This window comes from Schistocerca americana, chromosome 5 (assembly GCF_021461395.2).
Source record: "Schistocerca americana isolate TAMUIC-IGC-003095 chromosome 5, iqSchAmer2.1, whole genome shotgun sequence".
Classification (NCBI taxonomy): domain Eukaryota; kingdom Metazoa; phylum Arthropoda; class Insecta; order Orthoptera; family Acrididae; genus Schistocerca; species Schistocerca americana.
This window is the reverse complement of record NC_060123.1, coordinates 280,544,776-280,560,942: the sequence shown is the minus strand read 5'-3', so window position 1 is coordinate 280,560,942 and position 16,167 is coordinate 280,544,776.

Below are 16,167 nucleotides of genomic sequence, written 5' to 3'. Positions count from 1 at the left end.
AGTCTGAGTTCATCACCACAAAAAGTGACACCCAAAACGTGATTACAAAATATGGTCATATCAATAGAGCCCCATATTTTAAATTCTTAGGTGAAGTCCTTGAACCTATGGGGTGAGAGAATATAGCACAAAACATTCGCCCCCAAAAACTAAAGAGAGCCTATGGAAGAACCTACAAGGTTTACAATAAAAAGTGCTTGTCCAAAAACACTAAAATTATGCGCTATAATAAAGTATTAAAACCTGAAGTCCTGTATGCCAGCGAAAACCTGACAGTCCACATAGAAGGTGACCTAGAAAACTTAGTAAAAGAACGTAAAATCATCAGAAAGATACTTGGGCTGAAGAAAACAGAAGTGTGCTATAGACTACAATCTTGTCAAACAACTGAGAAATTGTCCAAGCTTGCTGCAGATATTAGAAAAAGGCGATAAATATTTATGGGCAAATCTCTAGGATGCCCAGAACAAGACTTAGGCACGAAATTCTTAAATACATAGAAGGACTTAAAACTATACTCTGGATTCAAGAGGTCAAATCGGACCTACAAACGAACAAATAAATTATTCAGAATTTTGGACCGACAAGTATTTAAGCAGAAAATTGACAGATAGGAAGTTAATTCAGAGAACACAGCTCCGAAAAAAGCAGGAAAAAAAGGACAGAGGAAAGGGAGGGGGCCTACGCAGAAAAAATGAGAGCAGTGTGGAAAAAAAGGAAAAAGAATCGTGAAGCTTTGCTTGACCCAACAGAGTGTAATCGCACATAATAATAATAATAATAATAATAATAATAATAATATCTATCGGCAGGGATGTGTGTGATGTCCTTAGGTTAGTTAGGTTTAAGTAGTTCTAAGTTCTAGGGGACTGATGACCTCAGAAGTTAAGTCCCATAGTGCTCAGAGCCATCTGAGCCAATATCTGTCATAAAATGTAACTGTAAGCTGTTACTGAGTCTCACATTGCAAGAACCTTTCAAATTCTCAATTCTAAACTCTCAATTGTCAATAAATCGCCTGTTGGCTTCTATCTCGTGTTCTTCAGCAGACATTTGTTTGATGACTTTTCTGACGTTTCACCAGAAGGAGTTGCAAGCATTGTCAAAGCTTCACTCTCCACTGCTGGTGATGGGCTGGAGTCGAGCTCGCGGCAGCAGGTTGTATGTTCCTGTCGCACCAACGTCCGGGGGCTTCCCCGTGGTAACTACTCCGTGGTTTGGCTGTCTTATTGAAGCTATTGTCATGTCTGTGAATTTCTATAGCTTCCCTGATCGAGCGGGTGTGATAGCTGTTCTCTACAGGAAGAACTTACGTGTCGGCGAATTTTCTATCTGGTCGGTCTCACAAAGGGCCTATTTCTCCACTTGTCCCAACCCACAATGCCGCTTGTGTTCGGTGATGCTGGTGTTGATTGATCGTTCGGTCATTCTAACACAGATTTTTAAACATGTATGTGCTATGTGGTATACATCCGACATTGCACGTGTGTCGTTTCTCTCCTTTGCCGATCCGAGACACTCTTTGATCTTCTCTTTGATGTTTGTCGGTTTATAAATACTCTTTACGCCGTATTTGTGCAATATTCGACCAAAGGTGTCCGTCACTCCGGGAACGTATGATAAAAAGGCTGTACCCGACATTTGGGTTTCCTATGTGTCACTTTGCGGAGTGTTTGATTCTGTGGCTTCTTATGTAACAGGTGACAGAAAAGAGCTGCAGTGGTCTTGAATGACCTCGGAAAAGCCCTCGGACGTCAGGTACGTATACTATGCGGCCGCGAGCTCGACTCCACCACCAGCAATGGAGGACGAAGCTTTGGCAATGCCAACCACTCGTGCTGGTGAACAGAGAAAAATCATCAAACATAGGTCTGCCGAGGAACCCGACATAGAAGCCAATAGCCAGTTTATACACAAGTGGTCACGAAAGCCTTAACAATTTTGTCAGTTGTCCTTTACTCTACTTTCTGATTTGCGTTATCACTTGATTTCGAAAGTACGCATCCTGTCACTGGACATTAATATGGGGTGCACACATCCTTCGCCTTTATGATGGCTTAAACTCTGCTGGGGACTCTTTAATCGAGGTGGCTGAATGTCTATGGAGGAATGGCAGCACATTCTTCCTCGAGCGCCAAGACCGGAGAAGGTAGTGAAGTTGTACGCTGGGGTCTGGAGCGAAGTCGATGTTCTAACTCATCAGAGAGGTATTCAGCTAGGCTAAGGTAGGGACACTGGGTAGGCCAGTCCATTTCGGAAAACTGTTGCCCACATGTGCCACCGATGGTGCTTTATGACAGCGTGCAGTTTCATGCTGATAAAATCATCATCTCTGAACTGTTCCTGTACTGAACGCAGTGCACAATAGTGTGCAATCTGCTCATATTCTTCCGCATTTAGCGTTATCTTTAGTGCAGTAAGATGACCATACTCTAACCACGAAAACCAGATCTCCTCAATCCGTTGTAACACCTCCTCCATAATTTACCGTTAGCACGACACTCGATAGCAGATAAAGTTCTTCAGGCTTTGACCAAACCCAAACCCAAAATCGCAGTACCACAGCATATAGCGTTATTCATCACTCCAAATCAGTCGTTTCTATTCAACCGAAGTCCAGTGGCGTCGCTGTTAACACCGCATAAAGCATTACTTAGCGTTGGCTACAGAAAACTGTGGCTTATGAGGAGCTACTCTGCTATTATACCCCATTGTTTTGAAATTCCTACGCACAGTAGCTGGACTGCTGGTAGCACTTTCGAAATGACAAGTGATTCCTTCATCTGTTATTTAGCGAATTTTTACAACCACACCCTACTTCCCAATTACACCACCAACAGTCGACTTGGGCAGCTGGGCAGGTTAGAATTTCCCAGGTGGATTTGTTAATCCGATGACGTCTAATGACTGGTCAACGTGCAAAGTCACAGACTTCTTCTGATCGACTCATTGTTTCTTCCCTACTGGCAACACAATGCTTCCGACCTTCTTTTATACGGATGTATCCGCCTCTAGTTATATTTAGTGGTCAATTCCGATTTACATAAGGACGCCACCATACTTTTGATCAAACAATGTAGGTAGCGGCAGTTCTATGCAAAACAGTCGGTAGTAGGGGTCGCCCACTACCAGGCTGGAAACACCTAATGTTTTTTCGGTATGCACACCGAAGAAATAAATCAATATTCAAGATTATCCTAGTTGTTATCCAGAATACAAGTCATTACCGTGTCTTCTGTGACGACTGGTGACAATGTAATTCAGAAGAAATCAACTGAATCCAGCAGTGGACTCAAGGCTGGTGAGAAAGCTGCATGTCGATGACACCCTGGTGCAGCAGTCAGCCGGCTGCTGGCGATGTAGTGATGTCCCGTCCTTAGCCCTGATTGGAGACGGCGGTGACCGTGACGTGTGTATTTTAGTCACCATTTCGGGGAGTACTCAGTCTCTCTCATATCACTGCCCGCATTGTCTCAGCAGATGGGATGCAACATCGGATGCCTTCTCGGAGGAAGAAGTGGCAGCACATATCAAATCTCTCAAAAGGAGGAAGGCTCCAGGGCTAGACGGCACAGTAGCAGAGGTGATGCAGTTCCTCACCCCTCAACTAATTGCACCTCTTACAAAGCCTTACAACAAGTGCCTAAGGCTTGGCAATTTTCCGAAAAGTTGGAAAAAGGCAAATGTCGTTATTATAAAGAAAGATCCTAAGGTAGACAAGTGCTACAGGTCTATTTGTTTCCTGGACATCTTAGGGAAAATATTGGAGAGTCTATAGGATGTACCCGTGGTCTAGAGGCAGCCGGCACGGTAGCTCAGCGCGTTCGGTCAGGGGGTTAGCTGGCCTCTGTAATAAAAAAACTGAGTCAATCGACCAACAACGAACATAAAAGGATGTCTTACGACGTCCGCCCCGAGCAGATGCAACGAACAGAAGCGAACAAAATGAGATTAAAAAAAAAAGGGGGTAGCGTCTTTGATTCATAATCAAAACGTCTTCGGTCCCGGGTTCGATCCCCGCCACTGCCTAAATTTTGATAAATAATCAGCATTGGCGGCCGAAGACTTCCGGCATAAGAAGTCAGCCTCATTCTGCCAACGGCCTTGTCAAAGAGGGCGGAGGAGCGGATAGAGGTTCAGGGTACTCTCTTGTCCTAGGGGTGGGAAATTTCCCCTAAAGGCGGAAGAATCAGCAATGATCAACGACTTGAGGATGCAGAAGGCAATGGAAACCACTGCATTAAAGACACGTAACGTGTATCCACAAGACATGTGGCCTGTAATTGAAGGAGTGTCATGAATATCTCTCCATTGGCAAAAGATTCGGATCTCCGGGAGGGGACTGCCAAGGGTGAAGTTACCATGAGAAAAAGATTGAATAATCAACGAAAGGATAACGTTCTACGAGTCGGGGCGTGGAATGTCAGAAGCTTGAACGTGGTAGGGGAACTAGAAAATCTGAAAAGGGAGATGCAAAGGCTGAATCTAGATATAGTAGGGGTCAGTGAAGTGAAGTGGAAGGAAGACAAGGATTTCTGGTCAGATGAGTATCGGGTAATATCAACAGCAGCAGAAAATGGTATAACAAGTGTAGGATTCGTTATGAATAGGAAGGTAGGGCAGAGGGTGTGTTACTGTGAACAGTTCAGTGACCGGGTTGCTCTAATCAGAATCGACAGCAGACCAACACCGACAACGATAGTTCAGGTATACATGCCGACGTCGCAAGCTGAAGATGAACAGATAGAGAAAGTGTATGAGGATATTGAAAGGGTAATGCAGTATGTAAAGAGGGACGAAAATCTAATAGTCATGGGCGACTGGAATGCAGTTGTAGGGGAAGGAGTAGAAGAAAAGGTTACAGGAGAATTTGGGTTTGGGACAAGGAATGAAAGAGGAGAAAGACTAATTGAGTTCTGTAACAAGTTTCAGCTAGTAATAGCGAAAACCCTGTTCAAGAATCACAAGAGGAGGAGGAGGTATACTTGGAAAACGCCGGGAGGTACGGGAAGATTTCAATTAGATTACATCATGGTCACACAGAGATTCCGAAATCAGATACTAGACTGTAAGGCGTACCCAGGAGCAGATATAGACTCAGATCACAATATAGTAGTGATGAAGAGTAGGCTGAAGTTCAAGACATTAGTCAGGAAGAATCAATATGCCAAGAAGTGGGATACGGAAGTACTAAGGAATGACGAGATACGTTTGAAGTTCTCTAATGCTATAGATACAGCAATAAGGAATAGTGCAGTAGGCAGTACAGTTGAAGAGGAATGGACATCTCTAAAAAGGGCCATCACAGAAGTTGGGATGGAAAACATAGGTACAAAGAAGGTAGCTGCGAAGAAACCATGGGTAACAGAAGAAATACTTCAGTTGATTGATGAAAGGAGGAAGTACAAACATGTTCCGGGAAAATCAGGAATACAGAAATACAAGTCGCTGAGGAATGAAATAAATAGGAAGTGCAGGGAAGCTAAGACGAAATGGCTGCAGGAAAAATGTGAAGACATCGAAAAAGATATGATTGTCGGAAGGACAGACTCAGCATACAGGAAAGTCAAAACAACCTTTGGTGACATTAAAAGCAACGGTGGTAACATTAAGAGTGCAACGGGAATTCCACTGTTAAATGAAGAGGAGAGAGCGGATAGGTAGAAAGAATACATTGAAAGCCTCTATGAGGGTGAAGATTTGTCTGATGTGATAGGAGAAGAAACAGGAGTCGATTTAGAAGAGATAGGGGATCCAGTATTAGAATCGCAATTTAAAAGAGCTTTGGAGGACTTACGGTCAAATAAGGCAGAAGGGATAGATAACATTCCATCAGAATTTCTAAAATCATTGGGGGAGGTGGCAACACGACTATTCACATTGGTGTGTAGAATATATGAGTCTGGCGACATACCATCTGACTTTTGGAAAAGCATCATCCACACAATTCCGAAGACGGCAAGAGCTGACAAGTGCGAGAATTATCGCACAATCAGCTTAACAGCTCATGCATCGAAGCTGCTTACAAGAATAATATACAGAAGAATGGAAAAGAAAATTGAGAATGCGCTGGGTGACGATCAGTTTGGCTTTAGGAAAAGTAAAGGGTCGAGAGAGGCAATTCTGACGTTACGGCTAACAATGCAAGCAAGGCTAAAGAAAAACCAAGATACTTTCATAGAATTTGTCGACCTGGAAAAAGCGTTCGACAATATGAAATGGTGCAAGCTGTTCGAGATTCTGAAAAAAGTAGGGGTAAGCTATAGGGAGAGACGGGTCATATACAATATGTACAACAACCAAGAGGGAATAATAAGAGTGGACGATCAAGAACGAAGTGCTCGTATTAAGAAGGGTGTAAGACAAGGCTGTAGCCTTTCGCCCCTACTCTTCAATCTGTACATCGAGGATGCAATGATGGAAATAAAAGAAAGGTTCAGGAGTGGAATTAAAGTACAAGGTGAGAGGATATCAATGATACGATTCGCTGATGACATTGCTATCCTGAGTGAAAGTGAAGAAGAATTAAATGATCTGCTGAACGGAATGAACGGTCTAATGAGTACACAGTATGGTTTGAGAGTAAATCGGAGAAAGACGAAGGTAATGAGAAGTAGTAGAAATGAGAACAGCGAGAAACTTAACATCAGGATTGATGGTCACGAAGTCAATGAAGTTAAGGAATTCTGCTACCTAGGCAGTAAAATAATCAATGACGGACGGAGCAAGGAGGACATCAAAAGCAGACTCGCTATGGCAAAAAAGGCATTTCTGGCCAAAAGAAGTCTACTAATATCAAATACCGGCCTTAATTTGAGGAAGAAATTTCTGAGGATGTACGTCTGGAGTACAGCATTGTATGGTAGTGAAACATGGACTGTGGGAAAACCGGAACAGAAGAGAATCGAAGCATTTGAGATGTGGTGCTATAGACGAATGTTGAAAATTAGGTGGACTGATAAGGTAAGGAACGAGGAGGTTCTATGCAGAATCGGAGAGGAAAGGAATATGTGGAAAACACTGATAAGGAGAAGGGACAGGATGATAGGACATCTGCTAAGACATGAGAGAATGACTTCCATGGTACTAGAGGGAGCTGTAGAGGGCAAAAACCGTAGAGGAAGACAGAGATTGGAATACGCCAAGCATTAATTGAGGACGTAGGTTGCAAGTGCTACTCTGAGATGAAGAGGTTAGCACAGGAAAGGAATTCGTGGCGGGCCGCATCAAACCAGTCAGTAGACTGATGACCAAAAAAAAAAAAAAAAAGGCTAACAGACTGATGGTACACAGGATACTGCCGATATAAGCGACAGGCAGTTTGGCTTTCGGCTGGGGCCATCAGCGTCTGACGCAATTGCCCTGGTGGCCGAGGTCTGCAGCTCAGCTCCGAGTGCTCAGGGCCCCTCTATGGCTATCCGAGGAGCTATTGTGAGGACAGGGAGGTCTGGTTATCATCGCCTAGCGAGAAAATAAGTAAAATAATTGCGAAAGGTGCTCTCAGGATCTGTCCTGGGGCCACTCTCTTGGGATGTAAACCTGGAACCTTTGATAGAAAAACTACAGCTCAGTGAGGACGTGCTAGACCTGATAGCCTATGCAGACGGCCTCCTCCAGCAGGTGACGGCCGTAGATGGGAGGACTTAAGAACCAAAAGTGGAACGGACCAGGGAATCGCTCGCTGAATGGTGGCAAAAATCGAAAATGAAGGTTGCACCACACAAAGCAATGTACTTACTGCTGAAAGGTAGTCTAATTAGGAATCCTGCTGTAAGAATTGAGGCACCACCAGTTCTTCGGCACCGTGACGCTATATATGTAGGAGTCATAATGGATGAAAAATGTCATTGCACATCTCATATAGATACCATAGCCCAACGAGCTTTGGAAGTCTTAAATAATCTCAACAACATTGGCCACAAAAGATTCCATCCGCCACCCAATCTCATTAAACTCTATCCTAACAGCATTTTAACGTTAATAGTAGGATACAGGGCTGGGGTCTGGGCGCAAAGGCTCACGAGGGTGATGACTATAAGAAGGGTGCAGCGGAATATGCTGTTACACTCTGTCGGGGAGTACCGAACAACTGCTGGGGAGGGGTGGCTCTGCTAGTGCTAATGGGGCTACGTCCATGAGACATCAGGATACGAGAACAGGCAGCCTGGTATTGGATAACCAAAGGGAAGATTGAAAAGACCGGGGAGATTATGGGGGTACAAGTAGATGACAAATTTGTAATTAGAAGAAGGGGGAAGAATTATGGCAGGAGTCATAGGAGAATGAGGAAACGGGGCGGAGGGTCTTCCATCTGTTGCCTGACGTTAGGGAGAGACTACAGATAGGTTACTTTGAGTCGAGTAGGAGTCTGTTGCAGTTCTTTACAGGGCGTGGACCACATATTTATATCGTTTTCGGATACGGGATACACACGCATGTGACTGTGGCGCTGAAGACGGTACATCCGACCACGTTATCTATGAGTGTCCAATATACGACGACATGGCAACCGAACTATGACACCAACTACCGAACCGCAACACCTATTCCCTGCTACGACGTGCCAGTACCTATCAGATCCTCAACACCTTGGAAAACGAGGTATCACAGAAGAACCTGAGGGGGTTCATTAGGGACCATAACGGTCAATGAATAAAAACCAACTAAGACTGACATGCACCTGCCCAATACCGCTGGGCGCGGAATGGCCGATCGCCGTTACGACCGAGATCCGCCGCGCTCCAGTATCAGGGAGGCAGGTCTATCAAAAATATCAATGCGATACAGCACTTCCATTTAGCTATTACTACCAACACAAACACGATAGGGACTGCAGCGGCCGGCCGTTTTGGCCGAGCGATTCTAGGCGCTTGTGTCCGGAACCACGCTGCTGCTACGGTCGCAGGTTCGAATCCTGCCTCGGGCATGGATGTGTGTGATGTCCTTAGGTTAGTTAGGTTTAAGTAGTTCTAAGTTCTAGGGGACTTATGACATCAGATGTTAAGTCCCATAGTGCTCAGAGCCATTTGAACCATTTGAACAGATTATGGTTCGGAGGAACCCTGACAGCAACACCACCATGTTGAACAATGCTTTTCGTGCAGCCGCAGGACTTTGTGTTACGCCTCAGACTGTGTGCAAGTGCGCAATAGTCTACTCGATGTGCAACTTCACTACGACATCCATAGCGAGGTCCATCTTTGCAACCACGACATCATGCAGCGCGGTACATATGGGCCCAACATCATGCAGAATGGACCGCTCAGGATTGGCATCACGTTCTCTTCACCGATGAGCGTCGCATGTGTCTTCAACCAGACAATCGTCGGAGAGTTGTTTGGGGGCAACATGGTCAGGTTGAACGCCTTAGACACATTGTCCGGCGAGTGGAGCAAGCTTTATGCTCCCTGCTGTTTTGGGGTGGTATTATGTGGGCCCGACGTATGCCCCTGGTGGTCATGGAAGGCGCTGTAACGGCTGTACGATACGTGAATGCCATCCTCCGACCGACAGTTCAACCATATCGGCAGCATATTGGCGAGTCATTCGTCTTCATGGACGACAATTCGCGGCCTCATTGTGCACACCTTGTAAATGACTTTCTTCAGGACAACGACATCGCTCTACTAGAGTGGCCAGCATTTTTTCCAGACATGAACCGTATCGAACGTGCCTGGAATATATAGAAAAGGGCTGTTTATGGACGATGTGACCCACCAACCACTCTGAGGGATCTACGCTGAAACGCCGTTGAGGCGTGGGACAATCTGAACCAGCAGTGCCTTGTGTGTAATATGCCACGACGAATACAGGCATGCATCAATGCAATCGGACGTGCTTCGGGGTATTAGAGGTACCTGTGTGTACAGCAATCTGGGCCACCACCTTAAAGGTCTAGCTGTAAGGTGGTACAACATGAAAGTGTGGTTTTCATCAGCAAAAAAAAAAAAAAAAAAAAAAAAAAAAGGCGGATATGATATTTATGTTATTCTCTATTCCAATTTCCTGTACAGGTCCCGGGACTCTCGGAACGGAGGTGATGCAAAACTTGTTTTGATTCTGTAGTAGCTGGACTTCATTACTAATTGTTTTCTTTTTCTTTTCTTCTTTTTTGTAAAGTTTCTTCATAAAGCTTGGGGAAAACTCTAAGTAAAATATCTCTTCACTGTATTTCCATGTTCGCTGATCATTACTGTTCCTGTCCAGCTTCACTGCGACAGTAGCACCACTCTATAGCCCACCTCTCCTTTCTGTTGTATGCGAAGTAGTACACAACAAATCTTTACTGCTGTGCAGGGTTTCTCTGTCTTGCGCAGACAATGGTAACGACAGTTGTCCCTCTGGTAAGTTTCGTTCATTAAGATACGTAGGAAGCCAGCTGCGACTACATGGTGGGCGCCGCCATGTGCAAAACATGCTGGAGAGGCGGCTGCCTTGAGGCGGGCGAGCCTCCCTGTCCTACGCAACGGCGCGCCTCCCCCGATCGAAGGAAGCGGCGCCTCAGGAGGAAGCAGATCCGGCCGCCTGCTTGTCGTCCTCCCACCCCAGAATCAGGCAGCCAGCAGGAGCCAGCACTTTACGGCTCGAAAATTGAATGGACGACTCCCGGCGAGGAGAAAGAATTGTACTAATAGAAGCGGCCGGGAGCCGTCGGCAGTAAAGTACCCCTTTGGTTGGCGCAGGACATAAATACTGGGCCCTCGGCAAGCCATCTGTATGCATGCGATCCCCACCCGGCGCAGCGCGGCACCGAACCACGCAAAAGACGCCGACTGTGGAATGCGCCAGTCAGCGTCTGTGTGTACGTGTGTGTGTGTGTGTGTGTGAGTGTGTGTGTGTGTGTGTGTGTCGGAGCAGCAGAGAGGAGAAGAAGCGCCCTCCTTCCACGCCAGCCACCCCGCCACCCCCAGCCAATGCAAACAATAATATTAGCTTCCTTTTGTTTTGCCTTCTCGCCAAGTCGGCGCAAACATTTTTGGTGACGCTCTCTCGAATTCTCCGCACAGGCTGCCCCAGAAGTTCCATCTCAGATAGCGGGCTAGCTCTGTGGGTTAGCTTGCTGTCGGTATCTTATTTGTTGGCAACGTGTCACATGAAAGCAGAAAATATACACAAAACCGATTTCTAATGTATGTTGTCATCGTTACGACGTAACTGGTACACAGTCGAGAAAGTTAAGGAACAGTGCAGCCAGACTAGATCCATCACAGCAAGTTCATCAGCCTCCCAGGTCTCCACCAACCTTTTGATATCTTCGTATCATACATTTATCTTGATGTTATCAATTAAATGATATCTTCTTCTTCATCTGGTCCTCTTCCCAGTCACCATTTCTTCAGTTTCATCATTATGCTGTCTTTTCTCATGCAGTGTCCTACCTAATTTCTTGTTTTCCATTTGAGATTTTTCCTCTGTTTGCCAGATCTTGTTCATACATCATAACACTAAGTCATTCCTTAACTGATCTGTTAATTTCTCTCCTTCCGTTATTCGCCAGACACATATGTCAACAGTCTCTAACCGGATCTCCTCTCTCCATCTCACTGTCCATGTTTCGGCACAGTACAAGGCTACACTCCATACAAAAACGCTAATATTTTCTTCGTTTATTTGCTGGGCCATTGAAAATACGCCTTCTGTAAAACATTCATTTTACAATAGCAATCCTTGTCTTAATTTTTTCATTACATGTCATCTTGTCTACAATTCTCTATCCTAAGTACGTGAACTGCACATATCAACTATTTGCTAAGCTCCATTTACAACCTATTATTGTCGATGTCCTGACTCCGAGAATACGGAGTGATTATAATTACATTTGTAATTTAAAATCGCTATAAAAAACGGCTGCTCAGAGTTAAGTCAAATTTGATCGGAATACTATCGAAGAAGGCGGATAAGCTATGGAAAAAAACGAAAATTTTCCCATTATGGGGTGCTGTAAGCGTCAAATGACAGATGAATCGCCTTACCACACAGCCATGCTGTTAGTTGCACATTAAACCAATCGTACTGTGCGATGTGCATGACCGCGCAAGTTTGGAATTCATCAGTTGTGACACTTTTAGCTAGGTAATCCCATCCATCACCGCAAAATCGTACCATATCGAGTGGGAAAAATCGTTCTTTAATAAAGCCGCATAAAAAACAACAATGAAATGTGTTTTTAGCCATAATGAGACTGGTCTGAGACATGTGCAAATCGGAATGTGTTACGGGTCACGTTAAGAATGCATTATACAATGCATGCCTTCAAATTAGTTACGTTTGTGATCGAAGAACTATACGCAGCATCTTTCAGATAAGCGCGCAGCCAGAATTCACGCGGGTTAAGACAGATGATATGGACGGTCAGGAAGTATGCAAACGACGTCTGATAATTCTAGCATTTCCAAAACGCCTCTGCTGCAGCTACTTAACTGACTGTGCCGTGTGAGGAGGAGCGGCATCTTGCAGAAAAATTATCCTCCTCACACAAGCACGGAGTTGAAAGGATGGAGCGACGTTAGTGCGTAAAAGACTTCCTCAGTTTTTACCAGTAACGGTACAGGTTACAACAGGACCCGCAGGACTCATCTCCTAGATACGACGGGGCTAAGATAAGCGTTGCCGCAATGCGCACCACACAACCGCCTTTGTGCAATCAAGCAGTAGCTGTTGATATACGAGAGGATTTTCCGTCGCCCATATTTTGCAAATCCGTGAATTGATGTATCCTTGGAGATGAAAATGGGCTTAGTCTGACCACAAAATGTTCCATGGTAATTCATTTTCCACTTCCATGCGAACATGAAATTATAGATCAAACATTTGTCTTGCTGGGAATCCAGTATCAAGCAACTCTTGAACATGGGCAATTTTGTATTGCACTTCGAAAGAATCTGTGTTTTCAAAATTCGTAATCATTTTCTTCCCTTGGCAGACATCGGACCAACGCTTTTCTTCATACTGCAGAAGTACGGCCGTACAGTCAACGTAGTTACAAAACAGCTTTACCAGCAGCTTGCGATTCTGGATTGAGAGAGTCATGCCGAGCATCTCAGACGGAAACTAGGAAACAGTCGTATATTCTGCCTCTTTTATTTTGCATATCCTGCCGCTTACTGTGCCTTCTAGTAGCAAGATTTTTGTTGAATTTTTTCCCATAACATTCCGTTCAAATTTGACTTCATTCTGAACAGTGGTTATTTCTTACAGCGTTTTGAAACTGGAACTTTAATTATAATCGCCCTTTCTGTTGCTTACTACATCTGCAGATGTGAAGTCGGATGATCTACATAATTATCGGATGTTGCGCTAGACAGTGTGGCTGAAAGAAAACATTTTGATACACACCTGCAGATCTAGTACGAGCAAAATGAAGGGAAAGAGAGATGAAAACGAATCAAAGAAGGGCAGTACGAGCCATAAAATGGGCCCTACGCCTAAGAGAATATCATAATTGCTGACGTAAATAGAAAGTGCATCCTTCATTGTGCGATCCCTTCTCATCTCATTACACGCCGACTATGTGACTACAATACTCTTTGAGTAAAACACCTTCAAGTACTCTTCTTTTCTTCCTTTAGTATTAATTCCGTCCCATACAGATTCCACTCCACTCAAGATTTGCCGACTCGGCAAGACTCACCGGAGGAGAAACACCCCTCTGAAGATGTCCAGCGCAGCTCTGGACGAAACGTTAGGAGCTGAAGAGTTTCATGGACCACGACCTTACATCCCGGAAGGTTTACCAGAAGGTATGTCATCCGGTCGTGAAAGCCTTCATACTATGTGCAAACTTAATTCTGTGTGCGATCATCGTTTGATTGTTTGTGTATCGTGTACTCTGAAGCGGACAGCGGGGCCAACCCATCATTTACGTAAACGATCCTGAGAAACCTCAAAAACGCAGTCAGGCAAGCCGGCACACAAGCCGCGATAGTTGATACCGCCGTGCGGATACGATCTCTATCTGTTTCACTTTCCTGTCTCTCAAGCTAGCGGGCTGCGCAGTACTCTATTCAAGCACTTATCAAGTAAACACGTATAATGTAATGCGTTGTTTATGCTGTTACGGAAAGTAAAAGGAGCTATGTCAATAAAACTGTAAGCTGTTGCGAAATAGCTTTCGTCGCTACGACAAAAGTTTTGTTCTGGCTCAAATGGCTCTGAGCACTATGGGATCTAACTTCTGAGGTCATCAGTCCCCTAGAACTTAGAACTTCTTAAACCTAACTAACCTAAGGACATCACACACATCCACCCCCGAGGCAGGATTCGAACCTGCGACCGCAGCGGTCGCGCGGTTCCAGACTGTAGCGCCTAGAAGTTTTGTTCTGACCACCAGGTGGTCCACCTAAGTACAGTGGAGGAATGTGTGTAATTGCTACTCGTCCAAGAAGTCCATATGTATAAGCACAAGAGAACTTGCAACATAATTCACTCGCGAGAGTAACCACATTGCCTGAAGATTATAATAAAAAACCATACAAATATGAACATATATATCAAGTGACGAATACAAAAATTATTGCGAAATTATTATTTAGTACACTATTATTAACATCTTTATTACTTGCGTCAACAGTCTTGCAACAATTTAAAAATGACAGAAGTTTTTGCCTGTAATGTTATTGAATGTACTGTATTTATTTTGTAATGATCGTGCTTTCAGTTATTGTACCATTCTCGAGCTACAGTCGTATATATATAAATTATCGAATGGTATATTCGATTTTAAACATACATCTACATCTACATCCATACTCCGCAAGCCACCTGACGGTGTGTGGCGGAGGGTACCTTGAATACCTCTATCGGTTCTCCCTTCTATTCCAGTCTCGTATTGTTCGTGGAAAGAAGGATTGTCGGTATGCCTCTGTGTGGGCTCTAATCTCTCTGATTTTATCCTCATGGTCTCTTCGCGAGATATACTTAGGAGGGAGCAATATACTGCTTGACTCCTCGGTAAACGTATGTTCTCGAAACTTCAACAAAAGCCCGTACCGAGCTACTGAGCGTCTCTCCTGCAGAGTCTTCCACTGGAGTTTATCTATCATCTCCGCAACGCTTTCAAGATTACTAAATGATCCCGTAACGAAGCGCGCTGCTCTTCGTTGGCTCTTCTCTATCTCTTCTATCAACCCTATCTGGTACGGATCCCACACTGCTGAGAAGTATTCAAGCAGTGGGCAAACAAGCGTACTGTAACCTACTTCCTTTGTTTTCGGATTGCATTTCCTTAGGATTCTTCCAATGAATCTCAGTCTGGCATCTGCTTTACCGACGATCAACTTTATATGATCATTCAATTTTAAATCATTCCTAATGCATACTCCCAGATAATTTATGGAATTAATTGCTTCCAGTTGCTGACCTGTTATTTGTAGCTAAATGATAAGGGATCTTTCTTTCTATGCATTCGCAGCACATTGCACTTGGCCGGCCGGTGTGGCCGTGCGGTTAAAGGCGCTTCCGTCTGGAACCGCGTGACCGCTACGGTCGCAGGTTCGAATCCTGCCTCGGGCATGGATGTGTGTGATGTCCTTAGGTTAGTTAGGTTTAATTAGTTCTAAGTTCTAGGCGACTGATGACCTCAGAAGTTAAGTCGCATAGTGCTCAGAACCATTTGAACCACCACATTACACTTCTCTGCATTGAGATTCAATTGCCATTCCCTGCACCATGCGTCAATTCGTTGCAGATCCTCCTGCATTTCAGTGCAATTTTCCATTGCTACAACCTCTCGATATACTACAGCATCAGCCACAAAAATCAACAGTGAACTTCCGATGTTATCCGCAAGTTCATTTATACAAATTGTGAGTAGTAACGGTCCTATGACACTCCCCTGCGGCACACCTGAAATCACTCTTACTTCGGAAGACTTCTCTCCATTGAGAATGACATGCTGCGTTCTGTTATCTAGAAACTCTTCAATCCAATCACACAGTTGGTCTGGTAGTCCACATGCTCTTACTTTGTTCATTAAACGACTGTGGGGAACTGTATCACACGCCTTGCGGAAGTCAAGAAACACGACATCTACCTGGGAACCCGTGTCTATGGTCCTCTGAGTCTCGTGGACGAATAGCGCGAGCTGGGTTTCACACGATCGTCTTTTTCGAAACCCATGCTATTCCACGTCGTCCATAAAAATCCCTTTTCGATCTATCCCAGGCATGT